Consider the following 21,133-nt stretch of genomic DNA (forward strand, 5'->3'; position numbering starts at 1 on the left):
CTAGCTGTGTGACCCTGGGCAAGTCACTTAACCCCCATTGCCCTGCCAAAAAACAAAAACAAAAACAAAACAAGACTGATTTTAAGTCTTTATATCTTGGGCTTGACTGTCCAGGGAAGTATTTTCATTTTCTAACATTGTTATGTAACTAACTGCCCTCATAATATCATTTCACTTCAAGTCATAATTGGCAGGATGAATTAAGAATGTTGGGTTGGTCAAACCTATGATATATTAAACAGTAGCAGTGCTATCTCCTCTTTATTTCCTTGTTCTTGTTTTTGTGGAGAACCTTTGGCATCCTCTCCTATTTCAAGGATTAAATCATGACCATTTCACTGTGGCTCATAATAAATTCCCTTCTGTCCATAGTTTTAAAGATTTCATTCAATCCAGGGCAGCTAGGTGGTACAGTGGATAAAGCACTGGTCTTGGATTCAGGAGGACCTAAATTCATATCCAGCCTCAGACACTTGACACTAGCTGTGTGACTCTGTGCAAGTCACTTAACCCTCATTGCCCCACAAAAAACAAAAAACAAACAAACAAACAAAAGATTTCATTCAATCCAACCAAAAGCTAACAGTGTCCACAAGGTCTTTTGTATGTGGTTGGTCTCCACTACTTGATGTTAAACTTCTTCAAGACAAGTGCCTCTGTTTCATTCATCATTATATCCTGCCTGCTTATTGTTGATAATGATGCCAGTGTTAATAGATCACTTTGATGGGTCCACCCTCTTGTCAATATGGGTGCTCCCACCCCACTGTATCATCAGTCTTTTCATAAGTTCTTCACAAAGGACCCACCCAATATCCCTGTACCAGCTTCACATGGCAAAACTCAGATCAGTTTGATCTGAGCATCTTTTAACAGATGAGAGTAGATACTGAAAAGTTCAGATCTCTCTGAGTACACAGGGCACAGATGTGCATGTTGAAAAATTCATACCGTTCTCTAATCTTTCTTTGGTATGTAGGACCAAGAACATTGGCAGAGAAAAACAGAATGTAATCCAACCCAGGACATAGATATTAATGCAATGTTGGCATAATATATGAATTGTGTAAGATGTAAGGTTTCTCAGAGTTTTTTCTCTCTCTACCCCCTCCCATAATTCCTGAAGCTTTTGCATTGAATAGAAGAAAGATGGTAGAGGAAACAACTCTATATATGAATGGGAATTTACTAAGAAAGAAAAATCATAACAATATAGAAAAACAGATAATGGTTTGTTTTTTAACCCTTTGCCTCCCCCTAAAAAGCTTTTATATTTTTCTAATGAAAACCTACTTATTTTTCTTAGATAAGGTAACCTAATAAATGTCAGTCTTTTCAATAATGAATGACAGCAACCTGGGTCCAAGGAGGTTGCCACTGACATCTAGTGGTAATATGCATAATAAACCAAAAGCATAAAATCATAATAAGATAAAAACATAAAAAGGATCTTCGTGGTTATCTAAACTAGCTTCCTCCTTTTGCAGATGGGAAAAGAGAGTCCCAGAGAGGGGAAGTAAATTGCCAGTGCTTCAGAAGAACCCAAACACAGAGTTTCTAAACTCTACTACTTTTTTCACTGCAACATAGTCATTCATCCTAAAACAAAACCACAAAATGCACAAACCTCCTCTTAATGCTAGCAGGTACAGATCTCCCCTTACTCAAAGACATTGTAATTAGGAAAACCCATATATATGAACCCTACACACAAACACAGATTCCTTCCTCAATATGGCCTACCCTTCTGTGGCCAAAGCTAAGACTGCTACTACCCCAGTACATTCGACTATTGTTATCTTGACCACTGATGCTGCCTACAAAATTATTTAAGTCCTTCTTGTCCTTTAAATCCCAACTCAGATCTCAAATTCTTCATGAGACCCAAGCTACTATGAATTCCTTTGCTCCTCTCCCCAGCGGAAAATAGGCCAGTTTGGCTGAATGATGGAATTAAATAGAACATTGTTATCTGAGGCTCGTGGTCCTACTTTCACTATGAATTTACTCATCAAATTAAACTATATTTAAATTATCAATTTAAGTGAAAGTGGATGAATGAGGCAACGCAACCAGAAGTGAAAAGAAAAAACATGATCAATGGGAGAGGCCTGAAAGTGACTCATACTCCCAGATATGACCCCACACATTTAGCAGTAGGGGAGAAATTTGGGTCATTGATAACCATAAGCTTCCAGAGTTCTTTCCGTTTATAAGACAAAGACTGTTACGTTTGTTACATAGGTACATGTCTATCCCCAACTGTTAACCAATTCAACTATAAACTCTTTGACAGCAGGGTCCTAACAATCTTTGTTTATAGCTAGATCTTTTGCACAAAAAAGGTCAACTGTTATTAGGGTACTTAAGAAACATTTATTGAACCAAATAGTTAAAGAATGATGGATCATTGACAAGACAGAGGTCAAGAAAGATGAGAATGTTGGCGAATGTCCAGAATAAGCAGCTGGATGAACTGATCCTTTAGACCTGCTCTTGGTTTCTTTAAGCATAGCTCCATTCCAATATACCTACAATTTGTTTTCTAACTCAGTCTCAGTTCTCAACAGCAGGATACAATAGGAAGCATCTTTAAGGTATGTTTCAATTTTGAGATGTCTTAATATTTCCTAGAAATAATATTGACAGTATAAATGAAAAAGTATTGGTTGCTATGAATTAGTCAATAGAACTCACTAGTACAGGCCACAAATCAGACGCAGCTTTCCCTCTTAAAATGGCACAATAAGACCAGTTAACCAAGGATAAATTGAGCAGAGAAGTGTTCTTAAAGGAAGAAAATTGAGATTATCCCCAAATGGAGACAATTCTTAGCAAAGGCTGTGTCTACATGCAAGAAAAGAAAAAAAGAAAAAAACCTGATGAACAAAACCTGAAGAACTAAGCAATTACCGAGTGAATTTTGCCAGTGAAAAGACAACTGACCTCGAAAATCCAACAGCCCCTCAGCACCTTCACTGACTTTCCCTACCAAATCTCTCCTTTTACATTAGCAAAACCCAGACTCTTGAAGGATGGGGACTGTTTTCAGTTTTGAATTTTGTGTCTCCAGCACTTGGCGCATGAGGAAGCATTTAATAAGTGCTTGTTAAAATGAATCATATTTTTTTTTTCCTTACATTATCAGGTTATTTGCTTCACCTCTGTGTTTCATTTCATAAGCCCTTTCCTTAGTAAAGTTCCACCCAAAAGAATATACTTTAAAAATGCAGCTGTTGGGGTGGCTAGGTGGCGCAGTGGATAGAGCTCTGGCCCTGGAGTCAGGAGTACCTGAGTTCAAATCCGGCCTCAGACACTTAACACTTACTAGCTGTGTGACCCTGGGCAAGTCACTTAGCCCCAATTGCCTCACTAAAAAAAATAAATAAATAAAATGCAGCTGTCTGCAATAATTTTAGATCACAGGTAAAACCAGAATTAAAAAAAAAACACGTAATGGCTATTGATGCTACTACTGCTGCTGGTGCTACTAATAATGATGGTAATGGTAATAATAATAGTAATACTGATACTAATAATATGCCACTTCAAAAGAGAGAACACAGAGAAAAGTGCCTAGCAGCCTTCTGACAGAATCCTATTAAGAACCATATTATTACAACTATGTTGCTCTAACATGCATGTAATATATAGAAAACATGCCGCAGAATCCAGTCTAAGCATTTTGACAACTGCAATAGACAGCTGAGACAAGTCAGAAAAGAATATTTAAAATATGACATTTCTCTATTATTTCTGCCTCTCATGATTCTATGATTATTGATTTATGAGTCAATCTGCCATTTTACTTCAGTGCTTTTTCTGCCAATTGTTAATAATACAAGACTTCTGATGAATGGGATAACCATGTCATTTATGTTACACTTTTATACATATTGCAAGAAACACTCAGATTATTGCCAGAATATACTTGAAATCTGATCCTCTATCTTTTCTACCAAACTGTTTATATCCAGCAGCATATTTAGTTTAATGGCAAGTAAATCATTATAAAAAGTAGCCTTTAGAGAGGTTTACAACTATACCTTTGACTCTTGGTAGAAACAGTAACCTTTTAGCAGCTTGGCTATTGCCACCCCTCCCCCCCAAACAACCACCTTGACCTCAGTCTCCCAAATGACACTATTACCAGTGGGAAAAAGATCTAATGCTTTGAGGCAAGCTTCACAAAGGTTTCTTACTCCCTCCCCAGATACTTTGTTTCACTTCTGGCAATTGATTTATTAATTAATTGAATGGGTAAATTACAGACAAATCCTGCCAACTTCATTAAATATTGAAAAATACCAAAGCCACACATGGGTCTAGGAACAGCCCCAATAATTAACAAATCTCTTTGTATAGAAGAATCCACTTGCTTACAATGAGTCTACTGATTCTGCAGAAGAAATAGCTACGAGCTAGAAACAAAGAGAGGTCACAGGATACACAGCAGAAAGGGACCTCAATGATCATTTCACCTAATCCTCTTATCTTACAGATGGGGACTCTGAGCTCCAGACACTTTAAGTGCCTTAACTAAACTCCCATTTTTAAATAAGTCACAGGGTCCAGGTCTTGTAATGTCAGATGACTGCTCTCTTTGCTGTACCACATGGGTCTCTAATCCAATGCAATTACTTCATTTCTAGCTTGATGGAAAACCCTAATTCCTTGACTTCCTCTTTTTCCCCAGTGATGTTCAAGGGATACAACAAATGTAATGAACAAGTATTAAAAAGTAGCCCCCTAATCTCCTACCTGTCAATCACTGTACTTTGATAAAAAAAATGCTATACACAACTAGATATGAATTTTGCTTGAGGCCTTATTGGTTTCCAGCAATAATATAACTTGGTTCCAAATGAATTCCAATGAATTAGCAATTGAGGAATTACTCTGTGAGAGTGTATCTACACACATGGACAGGACAAATGTAGTGAAAAGAACACTACCTTATCATCTGTAAAGTTGCTATCTGTAAGGTGGCTAAAATTCTAGCTAAACTGTCTAAAAATCTGAGTGGTCACCATAAATTATAAGCTTTAGCAGGAGTTTAGACTTTTAAGTATTTATTAAAGAGCATAAGAATTTGGTGAGGAGAGAGAAAGAGGTCAAGATGCCTTTATCTATCTATCTAAGGGAGCCAGCATCTCTGCTCCATTCCACATGAGGTCCCAGGTGAAGGAGAGCTCACTCACTCCTTCCTGCTCCCAGAAACTGCCTCTCCAACAGAAAAAAGCCCCCCCCCCCCAGCTCCAAGCTTAATTGGCTGATAGCTATCATTGACAAGTCCCACAGGTGGTTCTATAGAGGTAACTTCTGGACACTGAAGTCACATGACTATGTCCTCAGGCCAGAGCTCACAAACTGTTCCTCCCAGCAGGGGGCATTATTCCAATTCTCACACATCAGAGGACCTGAGCTCCCCAGGCCATTCTATTTGCTAGCTCTGTGATCTTGGATTGGGTAATTCCCTCTCCCAGACTCGATTTTCTTACCTGAAAGATGAGTAGATTGGATTCTCTGATCCTTACAACTGTAAAAATTGTTATCTTGTATGTGACCTTGAGCAATCAAATCAGCTGAGGTTCTTTTAGCCTCTATTTCCTCATTCATAAAATAGGAACAAATAACACTTGCCTAACACCCATAGACTTAAATGAGGTATTATGGTAAAGTGATTTATAAACAGAGAAGTTCTATGTAAGTATTACGTGTAGCTCAGTGGTGAGGTGGATAGAACACTGGATCTGGAGTCGAGAAGACGTGAGTTCAAATCTGACCTCAGACACTTAATATTTGTGTGACCCAGGGCAATTCACTTAACCTTGGTTTGCCTCAGTTTCCTCATCTGTAAAATGAACTGGAGAAGGAAATGTCAAATCACTCCAATATTTTTGCCAAGATCATCCCAAATGGAGTCACAAAGATATGACTGAAATGAAACAATTAAACAAAAACAACAAATATAAATATTAACTACAATTATTATTATATGAATACAATTAAGTGGTTTTACTATGCCTGTGACTATAGACAGTTTTCCACAAACCATCTGTAATTTGGTCAGCATTGGTAACTCCTAGTATAGGAACTCTAACACACCTAGCAAGTCTTATGACATTGCCTGAGGCACAGTGAGGTCCAGTGACTCACAGAGGATCATACATACTGCTAGTGGCAAAGGCAGCATTTGAAATGAGTTCTCCCTTGACTTCAAGCCCAGCAATGTATAGTCAAGCCCACACACTGTCAGTGAAGAAAAGGGCAGTTTTCTTAATGGTACAAATGAACCAGTGAGAACTTTTCACACAGATGTCCATTTTAATCCAATGGTCTGGCACTTAATATATCCACACAATCCTAGGATGTCCACATTTATGCACATACTTTTGTTTATGTGCTTATGTTGCATATTTGTATATTATCTTATTTGCATATGTTGTCATATTGGTTATGACAACATATGCAAATAAACCCCATAACAATTTGAAAATGTTGCAAACCAAATATGCAATCTGTCAAGCATAATCAGCCATACTACTCAACAACTGGACGATATAATTCACTCCAAAATATATATGGGAGTTAGTTTCTATCATCTTAAGTTTCAGCACAGATTTCTAGAAATCCATGCCAATGGTATTACATATTCAAAAAACAATTTTGTAGACATATCTGACTGATGCTTAAAGGCAAGAGAAATTTCATCACTTGGCATAGACCATGATCAAATTTTCCTCCTGTTTGTGAAACAGAACTGTGATTCACAGTAACAAGAGATCATAATCCCCTAATCAAGACCCTGCCCAGATATTAAGCTAAAATGAGGGTAGGGAAAATATAAGAAAAGAAACTTATTTTGCATTAAATTTAATATCATTTTTTATGCACTCCATGGATGCTATAAAAGCCATAAACTCCCCTTTTCTCTGTAAAGTGTATGTGTGCAGGCGAATAGGGTCAGCACTCAGTGTCAAAAACTAAAGCCTCAAATATGAAGAAAAACTAAGCATCTTAATACATATGAACAGAGTGTTTGAGAACATTCAAAGCCATTGGTCCAAAGGAAGCATTACCTTGGTCTGATTTTTCATAAGAGGAAGCAGGTTTCCTGTCAGGCGACACCATCTCTTTTGGCTCTGTGGGTAAAGAAGAGGAGAAATTTTTTTTTAAAAATTGTCTTTATACTTTAAATGCTTCTTTTAAAAAAAGAGTCATTAGTCAAAAAAGTCAGAGCAGAAAACCATTGACAAAAAAAATCCAGATTCTTTCAGCAGCTGGCTGGGAACAACTTGAGGTTAAATGTCAGCTCACTTCCCAGAAGGCTGCTGCTCCCCTGCAGCTGAGGGAGAAGCCATTGCACCATGGCATCAACCTTGTTGTCTTGGATTCATGCCTTTCTCAAATGGGAGTCAAAAACTGGCAACTTAACAGGCACTGGCTGCCAGGATTTCAAAAGAGAAGAATTAAGCCTTGTTGGGACTGAACATTTACTTGGATTAGAACAGACTAAACTGCAGCTAAATTTGCAGTTATCTAAACATTCTTACCCCACAGTGAGCATGCATATTAAAATACTCATGCAAGTTTGGGGGTTTTACTATTTTATCTGTCAAATAACAAAACCAAACCAAAAAAAAAAAAAGGCTGAATAGGATACTGTGAGACCATTGCAAAGAAATAATTTCAGGAGTTTACTTTCCTTGGGAGATGCCATTTGAACGTTTTTGCCTGCTTTCAAGAAAAAAAAAGAACAAACAGTTTTAAGGAAGTCAAAATTATGAAAATGTATTTGAAAGTAGATGGGCTGATTCCCTTCTTCAGCAAATCACATGCTGAGAAAATGTCAGAAATTGTTAATATGTATTTATTTATCTAAAGGGTCCAATGATAATACCAATCAACAAGTATTTATTAAACACTTTCTTTGGATCAGCCACTGTGCTAAATATTGGTAATACAAAGAAAAAGCAAAACCAATCCTTGCCCTCAAAGAGCTTACATTCTGAAAGGGAAGAGAACCTGTACGTAAATAGGTACATACAAGATACTTGTACAGTAAATGGAAGATAACCTTGGAGCAGTAATTCTCCAATCTTTTGGTCTCAGGACCCCTTTATACTCTGTTGGGTTTTTGTTGTTGTTAGTGTTTGTTTTGTTTTGTTTTGTTTTGATTTGCTTTGTTTTTTTGGCAAGGCAATTGGGGTTAAGTGACTTGTTCAGGGTCACACAGCTAGTAAGTGTCAAGTGTCTGAGGCTGGATTTGAACTCAGGTCCTCCTGAATCCAGGGCTGGTGCTTTATCCACTGCACCTCCTAGCTGCCCCTTTTGGGTATTTTTGTTTTGTTTTGTTTTGTGGGGCAATGAGGGTTAAATGACTTGCCCAGGGTCACACAGCTAGCAAGTAAGTGTCAAGTGTCTGAGGCTGGATTTGAACTCAAATCCTCTTGAATCCAGGGCTGGTGCTTTATCCACTGTGCCACCTAGCTGCCCCATCCCTTTATACTCTGAAAAAAATTATTGAGGACCCCAAAGAACTTTATATAGGCCATACTTGCAATATTTATTGTATTCAACATAAATTTAAAAATAAATGTATTTATTTTAAAATAGAAATAATAAACTCATTACATGTTAACATAAATAACATTTTAATGAAAAATAATTATATTTTCAAAAATTAGTGAGAAGAGTGTTATTGTTTTATCTAATTTTGACAATCTCTTTAATGTCTGGGTTCATAGAAGGCATTGTTTTAGTTGAAGTATGTGAAGAAAATCCTGCCTCACATAGATTTAGTGTTGGAAAATATAGAGATATATAGTTGGAGTATCTACAAGTAAAGTTAGAAAGGGAAGAGCATTTTAATAGGCAAATAATGTCCTAGTATTATCATGAAAATAGTTTTGACCTAATGGACCCCCTCAGAAGGACCACACTTTGAGAAGCACTGCCTTATTGTAAAGGTACAAGTTTTGAAGGGAGCTAAGGATTCAAAGAGGCCAAAATGAAGAGGAAGAAGAGAAAATTGAATGAGGGAGGGAACTCTAATATCTTTTTAAAAATGCATCAAATTTCCAGTGGCCAGCACTTCTAGATGTAGAATCAATCTTATACTAGATCTCAAAAAAGAAAAGTGAATAAAGCAACACCCATTGAGGGTCCAGGATTGTCATAGCTGTGGACTAAGTATCTTCTGACTCTTAAAGCAGAAATCTGCCCAAAGTGATGACAAACTCTGACTACTAGTCTCAGACTTGCCAATCAGGACCAAGAACAGAGGGCTGAGAGACTTAGTTCTAGTTCCAGCTTTATTATTACTTAGTTAACTTGAAGCAAATAAATTAGCCTATGGTTTGCTTTATCCATTTGTAAAATAGGGATAGTAATAGCTGCCCAAATTATCCCACAAAACTATCATGAAGACCTATTAGTAATATATAAATTTTACCTTGGCAATGGTAATATTATATATTATGCCAACATAGAATACATATAGTATAATACTGTTATATTAAGAGAAGATTTTTAAAAGGGCTAGCCCTTTCTAGAGCATCTTACCATCAGCAGTCTGATTAAGAAACAAAGGTTGAGGTAAACAAGTGTGGGGTAATGCAAAAAGGACTAACTTTGGGAATAAGAGCTGAATTTTAACTCGGGCCTTGCCATCTACAAGCTGAAAAGGAAGATGTATTAGATGACATCTAAGATCCTTTTCAGATCTGAAATTCTTAGGATAGGAATGGAATATAAGGACGATGCTTTTGCACACAAAAGAATATCTGAAAGGGCACAGAGCAGTGAAATATTTAGAAGCCTTACCTGATATTTTTCCAAGTTGGTTGTTGGCTGTCATGTTGCACCTCTAAATATTTCTAAAGGAGTGTACATTAGGTGGTGCTAGCCCTTTGTCTGTACTCAGTTCAGGATTTAATAATTCACATTCACATAATATTTTAAGGTACACAAAGCACTTTCCTCACAACCTTGTAAAGTAGGGTAAATATCCCTGTGGAAACTCAGGTCAAAGAAGTTAAGTGATTTGCCCAATGCCACAGACACAGAAAGTGTGACCTTAGACCTGTCACTTTAACTTCTCTGGACCCTAGAAGGCACAAGCTTAGAAGGACATTTTTTTTCTTTTTCCTTCTTACTTTTTTTTTTTTTACTATAAAAAGAAACAAACATCAAAAGGTAACATTATATGCAATGGGGAAATGCTAAAAGGTTTCCCAATAAATACAGTACATACTATTTCTCAACTGTTACTTAACATGGTTATTTAGAAATTCTTGTAATAGCAATACAACAAGAAATTGAAGGTAGAAATATTAGGGTTTTTATAGTACCATCTTTGTAGATTGACCAGGAAAATATTTTGAAATGCTATCTATTAGCATACTTAGTTAACCAGGGAAGAATATAATAACACAACTGATAATGATACAGTGCTTTAAAATTTCCAAACATTATATATATATATATATATATATATATATATATATATATATATATATATATATATTTCTTCATTTGAGCCCTGTTACATGGAAGCAAAATAGATAATTCAAAGATGTTGTTGTTTACCTGTAATTTCATTTGGCTTAATGAATTGATGAGGAAATAGCCTCTATTGATACAGAAAGGCATCTGCCCTGAAAGTTAAAATTTTAGGAATATACCATTGGCCCTAACTTTTCAGAAGAAAAGCTGTGGAATCTCAGGCCAAAGAGGTTAAGTGACGTGCCTATTGTCACAGAGTTATAGAAAACATGACCTTAGACCTGTCACTTTAACTTCTCTGGGCCATACATGACACAGCCACAGAAGGATCTTTTAAAATATGACAAAAGTCATGTATGTAAAACAAAGGAATAGTATTGTATGCAACAAGAAACACTAGTTTTCCAAATGCAGGGCAATGTGATCATAAGTGAGCTTTGAATATATTCCCTCCTTACTCCAAGTCCAATATTCTATTCATCATGTCACACCACTTAATTAAAAACAATGCTAATTAATTTACTATTGGTATATCCAAGACTGAGTACTCTCTTGCATGAGCCTGAGCTATTACCAGTACTGATTTCCCAAACAAGAAACAAGAAAAAGCTTATGGAGGGGAAGGGAAGAGGGGGAAGGAGTGGGGGAGTCAGTGAACCTTACTATCATCAGAATTGGCTCAAAGAGGGGATAACATACATACTTAAGTGGGTATAGTAATATATTTTGCCCTGACGAAAAGTGGGAGGGGAAGGAGATAAGGGTGGGGGGGAAGGGGAAAGAAGGAAGGACAGATTGGAGGAGGGAGCAGTAAAATGCAAAACCCTTTTGAGGAAAGTGAAGATGTTCTGCATAACTGCACATGTATGACTTATATTGAATTGCTTCATTTCATATGGAGGGTTGAAGAGGGAGGAAGATTTATAACACAGAATTAGCTCAAAGACCTTAATCTCATCAGAGTTAGCACAAGGAGGGAATAACAAACAACTAATTGGGAGGATTAATCTATCTAACCCTGCAGGAAAGTAGGAGAAGAGGATAAGGAGGGAAGGGTGAAAGAAGGGTGGGCAGAAAAGGGGAGGGGACAGTCAGAAGCAAAACACTTCTGAGAAGGAATAGGGTAAAGGAAGATAGAAAATAAGAGTAAATATCATGGGAAGGGAATAAGATGGAGGGAAACAGTCATGATGATTGATTATAATGGCAAAACTTATGGTACCTACTTTGCTGGGCTATTGTGAAGAAAATTCTTTGTCAAGTTTAAGTTACTATATAAAAGTTATGATGAACAGAATGCTATCAGAAAAACCTGGAAAGACCTATATGAGCTGAAGCAGAGTGAAATGTACTGTATACAAAATAAAAGCAATAGTGTAAGATGATCTGCTGAGAAGGACATGGTTACTTTCAGCAATGCAATGATACAATATAACTCTGAAGGATTTATGAAAATTGCAATCCATCTACAGAGAAAGAACTGATGGTATCTGAAAACAGATTAAAGCATATTTTGTTTGATAGTTCCTTAATCTAAAGTTTTGTTTTTATCTGTTTTCTCTCACAACCTGGCTGGTGACTTTTATAGAACCATAGGATTTGAGAGCTCCAAGGGATATCAGCAGCCATCTAGTTCAACCAGTATATGAAAGGAATGTACATTCTACCATACCAAACAAATGGTCATCAAGGCTCTACATAAGGCTCTTCAATGAAGAGGAATCAACTACTTCTTTAGGTAGCCCTCAGACTCCTGAACTAGTATACCACACTGCCTTTACAATACACTGAGGTAAATTTTACCTTATCCGTATCATTGCAACTTGTTGAAAAGGAACTCAATTTTAATTAGCCTATAAAAAGAGTATACTTTGTCCAAAGGAACAGAACAGATTGAAAAATGATGAAAACTCTGTATCTTATGAGCATATACTCATATAAGGAAATTCATGACCAACAACAGAGGTTCTAAACCTTTTTTTGGGTCTGGGACCCCTTTGATAGATAAAGTCTATTTTGATAAAGTCTATAGGTCCCTTTTCAGAATCATGTTTTTAAACACATAAGATAAAATGCATAATATTCAAAAGGAAAATGTTTATAGTGATATATGGTTACAAAATATTTTTTAAGTTCATAAACCCCACATTAAGAACCCCTGATGAAGAGGAAAAGATGGAGAATATTTGGGTGTGGATCAATGAATGAAGAAACAGAAATAATATTGTGATAGAAGCATATTATTGAACACCAAATTAAAAAAAAAAGAAATAGATAATGAGTTCAGGAGAGAAATCACAGACCTGAGATGAACTTCATCTATCTAGACATCTGCTGTTGTCATGTCGCTTAAGAACAAATAGCTAAGAATGGCTTGGGTTGGATTAAAGATAACTTTGTTCTTCAAAAGGGAGAAGAAGCAACAAGACAAATTGCTATACTAGACTTGATTCTGACTAATTAGAGGAAATTGGTTGCCAAAGCAGAAATCATGATAAAGTTGCAAAGAAATTAAGAATCTGTCTTGGAATTCATGATAGAGAAGGAAGGCATGGCCCCATGTATAACCTAGATTTGGCGGAAGCTAATTTATTTTTGTTTGTTTTTGTTTGCTTTTTTTTCAGGGCAATGAGGGTTAAGTGACTTGCCCAGGGTCACACAGCTAGTAAGTGCCAAGTGTTTGAGCCTGGGTTTAAACTCAGGTCCTCCTGACTTCAGGGCTGGAGCTCTATCCACTGCACCACCTAGTCATCCCTCAGAGAGGATTTTCAAGGAAATAACTATGTCTTATACTTCCTCTATCACCTCTAAAGGAACTAGTAGAATGACCCCTCTGTAGAAAATCCAATACAGAGCACCTTGGTGAAATAGATAAATACTTTATTTATTGAGCTGATGATAATCAAGATACCATTATTAAGTATTTCCTATGTGCTAGGCACTGAGATGACCACTATGGATACAAAGAAAAATCCCTGCCTTCGAAGAGTCTACCTTCTAATGAGACAAAGTGTGTATATGTAGGTATAGATGATAGATATGTATATATACACATGTGTATATACAGATATATGTGAGACAGAGAAGATAGAAAGATGGAAGGGGTAACCTTAGAGGAAAGGCATTACCATTTAGGAAGACAAGAAAAGACCTCTTCAGAAGGTAGAATTTGTATTTGAAGGAAGTCAGTGAATTTAAGAAGTGGTGGTCAAGAAAAAAAGCATTCCAGGTATGATACACAGCCAATTCAATGGTACAATTCTAGAAAATGGCATATGAATGGGGAGTAAAGTACAAAAAGACTGGAGAGTTAAAGAGGAGCCAAGGTGTAAATAGACTTAAATATCAAACATAGGACTTTTTAATTTGATCTCTGGCTTTTGGGGGAAATTCCCCATACTGTGTATTTAATATGAAAGGAAACAAATTCTAGCATTTACCATGTATGTACTTGTAAGAAATAAACTTAAAAGATTAATCACTTTCAATAGCATAATAATTTATTTGTTTACCAAATGCCTCCCATCTCCCCTTGACAAGCTTCTCATACCTCAAAGGATACATATACTCCAGATTAGCTATCCCAGCTTTATCTTGCAGGAGATTAATTTGCTGATTAAAGGACTACATTTCTGCACTGCAAGCTCCCTACACTGATAAAATCAAAGATCCAAACCGAAAACAAAAAATATAATTCTATACAGTAAACAGTGTCCTATAAGAGGACTGACACAAGACAACTCCCTGGTGTCAGTAGGATTGAAGAACATTTAAAGGGAGTAAGATAAGTTGCATAGGGAAGAGAAAGGAGACAGCAGAGTTCGAGCAAGGAGAAATGGTATTGATTTTCTGAGGGAAAACAATTTTCATTAATTTTATATCAAGCCTGCCAAAAGTTGATATCTTGGTTTCTAGTGAATAATTTTTGAGTGGAATTGTCTGGATGCCCAGAATCTAATTCTCATGGGGTGGATTCCCCTGTTTCCATAGGAGACCGGCTAATGACTAGTATTCACAGCAACACAAATCAACATATTTCACAGATCAAGATCTCTGGAATTTCAGAGGTCCAAGGACCATGAAAGCTAAGGACTGAAAGAAGAGAGAACACTTAGAACCCATTGCTACATGTAAAAAGTGCATGTTAAGGAATGGCCAAAGGCTTCATTCCAGGTGTCTTAATAACAGATGCAGATTGGCCCATGAGCACTTCTCACAGAAAATTAAAGCTATTTTTTCCCATAGTCACTTCCCTTTCCAGCAAAAATAGCCGAAATAAACAAGCTGACCCGTGATAAACAGATAGAATGTTTCATTTCCATCATATCACAATTTGGAAGGCAGAGTGGATAGAGATTTTAACTCAAAACCAGAAAGATCTGGATTCAAGTCCCACATCCGACACATAATAGTTGTGTGACCCTGGGCAAGTTATTACTTGTCAGTGTCCCCAAGCAATGCTTTAAGGGCATAAATTGCAGAGAAGGTGATGATCTGCATTGATAAAGAAAGTTTCCTGTACTGGTAAAATCATAGGTTTTAGTTAAAGAAAACTTTTTTTTTAAAGTATGATTCTTTTGGGAAGCTATGCCTCCATAGAGGTTCAAGATATTCTCTACTGTCTGCAATTAGAGTATCATACTATTGCTATGAATGTCCCATGCCTGGTGTCAACCTTCGACCCCTCCCCTTAAAAAGATCACAGACTCTGAGTTGGAAGGAACCTCAAAAGCCATCTAAACCAAGTCATTGCTTTGGCAATGCCAACAGTCATGACCTTAATCTTGTTCAAACAGAAAGACTCAGTAACTGGTCACTTTGTACATGTGCCCTGATTGGTAGAAATTCTCAGGAGGTGCTGAGCTCTCTGTGGCTCAGAGAGAGTGAAAGACCCATCCCTCCTCCCCACCTCTCTCTACAGGGATCTGTATAATTGTAGATTTTACCCAAACAAAAACTAGATCTCACACTCCACCCAGTGAACACTGTAATCCAATGACCTTGGCATAAAGAACTGGTTATCCACAGAAGCAGACAAATGTTTTTTGAATACTACCTACTTTAGATTTATCATAGATTCAACAAGCAAATAACTAGAAACAATGCATCATCCAACATCTAGGGATTGAGCTCACTACACTTTGGAAACATGAAAGTCTCTTCCCCATCTCCCGCAATATAGTATCTATCTAAACCCAAGAAGGTCTAGGAAATGTATAGTGTGAAGTCTCATTTGAATGAACAGTGCTGTAAATAAGACCATCTTCACAGGAGGTTGAAATCATATCCAGCCAGTCATTAGAAAAAGTAAGGATACTGGTTCTGCCTAGGGCATGTTCAGTATAAACTAAAACCCACAAGGGCAGACAGTAGACATATATGTGGCAGGCAACAAGGCAGATAATAAGATGTCTCTACATTTTATGGATAATATATCATTGGATAGATCACATTTATTAATTTTGGAGACCCTTGGTTAACAGCCCTTGGGGAAAAGAGAATAACCTTTATACTTGTGAACTCCTTAGTCCCATCTGGTGGTCACTACTGAAATTACAGGACTACTGCTTAGAAGGAAATGACCTTTCCCCCAACATTAGCATAAAGTTAGGAGAGAAAGAAACTATTTTTTAATGAATGTTTAAGGAAATAAATACTTCTTGACTTAATAAAAAACAGATGTTATAAGGCATGGATCTCTGGGAGGGGGAAGAAATGAAAAGGTTGGTGGGGAAAACTATGATATAAAAAAATCAGACATCAATAAAAAATTATTAAAATTCTAAAAAAAGGATCACAGTCCAAAAGAGTAACAGAGCCATGACTAGAACTCATTTCCTCTATTTCCAAATCCTATACTCTTTAGTGTATCACAATGATATTCTATAGAGTTGTTAACTGTGGATTCCTCAAGAGCATTTACCCCAATGACTAACATAGCCACTGATTCTGGAATTAAGTGATCTGGGTTCAATTGTCAATTCAGACTTAGTATCAGAATGACCTTAGGCAGGTCAATTCATCTCTCTTAACCTCAGTTTCCTCTGCCACATCTTGCTAGAGAAGTGATCCTGGGTTCTCAGAGGTTTTATAACTGGGAACAAAAGCTCTGATCAGTTCAAACAAGCTAAAAACACTTCAAGTATGGACTCATCAATGGAATGATGTCCATTGTCTAAGGATTAGTCTAGCTGAATTGAAAGAGGCTTATCACCTGGTTATCTGCGAAAGGATGAAGCTTTCAGTCATGACAACTGACAGGCATTTATTTTTGCTGTTCAGTCATTTCAGTCATGTCCAACTCTTTGTGACCCCATTTTGGGGGTTTTTGTAGTGAAGATATGGGAGTGGTTTGTCATTTCCTTCTCCAGTTCATTTTTTAGATGAGGAAACTGGGGCAAACAGGGCTGTGATATACCCAGGGTCACACACATAGTAAGTGTCTGAGGCCACATTTGAACCTAGAAAGATGGTCTTCCTGACTTCAAGCCTGGCACAATATCCATTGTACCACCTAGCCCATTTCTAGTGATGTCAATCTACGATAGTCTAGACTTTGAACAATACTTATGTTAGTGACATTATAAATTTTCATTGGACAGATATATAACAACCACAATACACCAAACTAAAATATCTTGAACTTCTTTCTTCTTCAATAAAGTTGTTTCACCTCTTCTGTTATAATTTCTAAAGGTTGGGGTAGGGGGAAGAGACAAAATAGTGAAGAAAAGGCAGGGACCTGCCTGAGCTCTCCCAAATTTCCCTCCAGACAACTTGAAATAACACTTCAAAATGAATTTTGGAATGTCAGAACCCACAAAAGGATGCAGCAAATCCATTTTCCAGCCCAAGACTACTTGGAAGCAGAGCATAAAAGGTCTGTCATATCATGGTGAGAATGAAGCACAGTCCAGCACACTCACTGGCCAGGCCTTGAGAGCAACTGAATTGGCAGTGCAGGCTTCTGGAGCTCTCAATCTACAGATGATAAATGAAGTTAATCAACTGGTCAGAAGGAGATTACAGTTGTCTTTTTCCTGGCATCAGGTATAGGACTCTGTTGCACTGCCCATAGGTGGATCTGGGTCATAATACTAGGTGCCACTCAAAGGACTAGGAGGAACACTAATAGACCAGAACTTGTAGCCATAGGGGAGTAGGAATCCTGGTCACAATTTAAGGATGAAAAAGCGTGCTTCTGGTCCCTTACAGACCAGAGCATAATACAAGAGAGGAGTAATCACAACTCAGAAGAACGAAAAACCTATAGATTCCCAGAATTACCTCTAAAAACAGCTACATAAAAAACCTAGAATTTGAGACATTGCCCCCTCCAACCTGGGAGCAGAGCCCAACTTTCACATGTAATTTATTTGGGTTTTTTTGTTTTGTTTTGTTTTTCCCTCAATTTATTTTTTTTATTGAATAGAATGTTGTTTTCCAAAATATATGTAAAAACAAATTTTAACATCAATTTTTTTAAAAAAATTGTGTTCCAACTTCTCTTCCTCCTCCATTCCCAACCCCCACCCACTAGAACTCAAGCATTTCAAAATAAGTTATACATGAGTAGTCATGGAAAACATTCCCACATTAGCTAGGTTGTGAAAGAAAACAGTCAAAAAACTCCCAAAACTTCAGATTGAGGAATTGTCAGAGAAAAACAAAAATTTTAAAAATGTGTTTCCAGGGGCAGCTAGGTAGTACACAGAGCACCGGCCGTGGAATCAGGAGCACCCGAGCTCAAATCCAGCCCCAGACACCCAACACACACCAGCCGTGTGACCCCGGGCAAGTCACCCAACCCCAATTGCCTCACCAAAAAAAAAAAGAAAAAAAAAAGAAAGAAAAAAAATGTGTTTCCATCTATTTTCAGATACTATCACTTCTTTCTCTGTAGATGGGTTGCCATTTTCATAAGTCCGTCAGGGTTATATTGGACCATTGCCTTGCTGAAAATAACCACATGCTTCCCAGCAGATCATCTTACACTATTGCTGTTATTTTGTATACAGTACATTTCACTCTGCTTCAGTTCATGTAGGTCTTTCCAGGTTTTTCTGATAGTATCCTGTTCATCATAACCTAAATAAAGTACCTTAAACTTGACAAAGAATTTTCTTCATATTAGCCCAGCAAAGTAGGTACCATACATTTTGCCATTATATTCAATCATCATAACTATTTCCTTCCATCCTATTCCCTTCCCATGATATTTACTCTATTTTCTATCTTCTTTTAAACTATTCCTCCTCAAAAGTGTTTTACTTCTGACTGTCCCATCCCCTACTCTACACTCCCTTTTTTCTTTCACCCTTCCTTCCTTATCCTCTTCCCCTCATACTTTTCTGTAGGGTTAAATATATTACTCCTCCCAACTGGGTGTGAATGTTATTCCCTCCATGAGCCAACTCTGATGAGTTTAAGGTCTTTGAGCTAATTCTATGTTCCAAATTTTCTTCCTCCCTCCTCAACCCTCTCTATGAAATCAAGCAATTCAATATGTCATACATGTGCAGTTATGCAGAAAATCTTTACCATCCTCAAAAGTATTTTGCCTTTTACTGCTCTCTCCCCCAATCTGCCCTTCTCTCCTTCCCCTCTCCGCCCCCCTTATCTCCCTCCCCTCCCTCAGGGCAAAAATATATTACTATACCCACTTGAGCATGTATGTTAGTCCTTCTTTGAGTCAATTCTGATGATATTAAGGTTCACTCACTCCCCAACTCCTTCCCCCTCTTCCCCTCCCCTCCATAAGCTTTTTTCTTGTTTCCTTCATGTGAACAACCTCTCCCCAGACCATCTCTCCCCTTCCCCCTCCCCCAGTCTATTTCTCCCACACCTCAACCCTATTTTAAAGATGTCATTATGGGTTAGTTAGGTGGTACAGTGGACAATGTACCAGCCCTGGACCCAGGAGGCCCCAAGCCCAAATCCGGCCCCAGACATAAGACACCCCACAAAGAACAAAACATAAATGCTTTCCAGATATCAATCATCCCTTCGAATTCAGTTCAGACCTGTTTCCTCTGTTAATTCCTTACTGAGATAGTTATGAGTTTGAAGTATTATCTTTCCAGTAGGAATATAAACAGTTTGATCTTTTAATATCCCTCATGAGGTCTTTTTCCTGTTTATCTTTTTATTCTTCTCCAGGGTCTTGTATTTGAAAGTCAAATTTTCTATTCAGTTCAGGTCTTTTTGTAACAAATGCCTGAAAGTCTTCTTTCTCATTGAAATTCCATGTTTTCCTTTGAAAGATGGTGCTTAGTTTTGCTGGGTACGTGATTTTTGACTGTAGTTCCAGTTCCTTTGCCCTCTGAAACATCATATTCCATGCCCTCTGGTCCTTTAATGTAGAAGCTGCTAGATCTTGCTTTATCCTTATTGGAGCTCCACAGTATTTAAATTCCTTTTTTCTAGCTACTTGCAATATTTTCCCCTTGACCTGGGAGTTCTGGAATTTGGCTATAATATTCCTGGAGGTTTTCCTTTTGGGATCTCTTTCAGGAGGTGATTGGTGGATTCCTTCAATTTCTATTTTAGGTTCTGCTTCTAGAATATCCGGGCAATTTTCCCTCACAATCTCTTGGAGGATGGTGTCTAAGCTCTTGTTTTGGTCATGGTTTTCAGGTAGTCCAATGATTTTCAAATTATCTCTCCTAGATTTATTTTCTAGGTCAGCTGTTTTTCCAAGGAGATATTTCACATTGCCCTATATTTTTTCATTCAATTGGATTTGCTTTACTGTGTCTTGGTTTCTCATAAGGTCACTAGCTTCCATTTGCTCAATCCTAATTCTTAGGCAATTATTTTCAGTAGACAGTTTTTTAATCTCCTTTTCTATTTGGCTTTTCAAACTGTTGACTTTTTTCTCATGACTCTCCTGCATTGCTCTCATTTCTCTTTCCATTCCTTCCTCTCTTTCTCTACATCTTTGTTCTATCTCTCCTACTTTCTCTTCAAAGTCCCTTTTGAGAGCTTCCATGGCTTGAGACCAGTTCATATTTTTCTTGGAAGCTTTGGATGTTGGAGCTTTGACCCTATTATTATCTTCTTCTTCTGAGGATGTATTGTGGTCCACCTTTCCCCCAAAGAAGTTTTCGATGGTCTTCTGGCTTTCTCTGCCTACTCATCCTGGCTTAATATTTCTTGGCTTTTTACTCCTTCTTAAAGTGTAGCGCTGCTTCCAGGACACACTGTTTGTGCTACAGCCTAGCCCAGGGGGTGATTGGACTTCTCAGCCTGCTTGGCTTGTGAGTAATCACAGCCACTTTCTCTTTGACCCAGAAACAGAAGTCTGATTGAACTCTGATTCTCTATGGTCAGAAGCTTGGTGCGCTTTTGCCCTTCCCCCACTGGGCCACCACCACTCGATTCAGCCCACTGGTTCAGACCCAGGGTGCTTTTCCCCAACTCTAGTAGATACTGCCTCCACTTCTTCCTGGCCTACCGCCAAACCCCCTCACCAGTTTGTGATCGGAGCCTCAGAAGCTGCTAGTGCTGAAGACTGTGACATGTGCTAGAAGCAGTGTCTCAATGAAGAGAGAGGGAAGGGAGGGAGAGAATTTAAAACTCAAAATTTAAAAAAATAATAATGTTAAAAGTTGTTTTTATATGT

General features: G+C 37.6%; 1 protein-coding gene across 3 annotated transcripts in view; it reads right to left on the reverse strand.

The window, feature by feature from the left end:
• Positions 1-21,133, reverse strand: part of INPP4B (inositol polyphosphate-4-phosphatase type II B) — a 965,936-nt gene that overhangs the window by 793,887 nt on the left and 150,916 nt on the right. For all 3 annotated transcript variants that reach the window (XM_043973131.1, XM_043973128.1, XM_043973129.1), the window contains one exon: positions 7,083-7,145. The gene's annotated coding sequence lies outside the window, so the exon portion shown is untranslated. The remainder of the gene's footprint in view (positions 1-7,082; positions 7,146-21,133) is intronic.

Source organism: Dromiciops gliroides, chromosome 6 (assembly GCF_019393635.1).
Source record: "Dromiciops gliroides isolate mDroGli1 chromosome 6, mDroGli1.pri, whole genome shotgun sequence".
Lineage (NCBI taxonomy): Eukaryota > Metazoa > Chordata > Mammalia > Microbiotheria > Microbiotheriidae > Dromiciops > Dromiciops gliroides.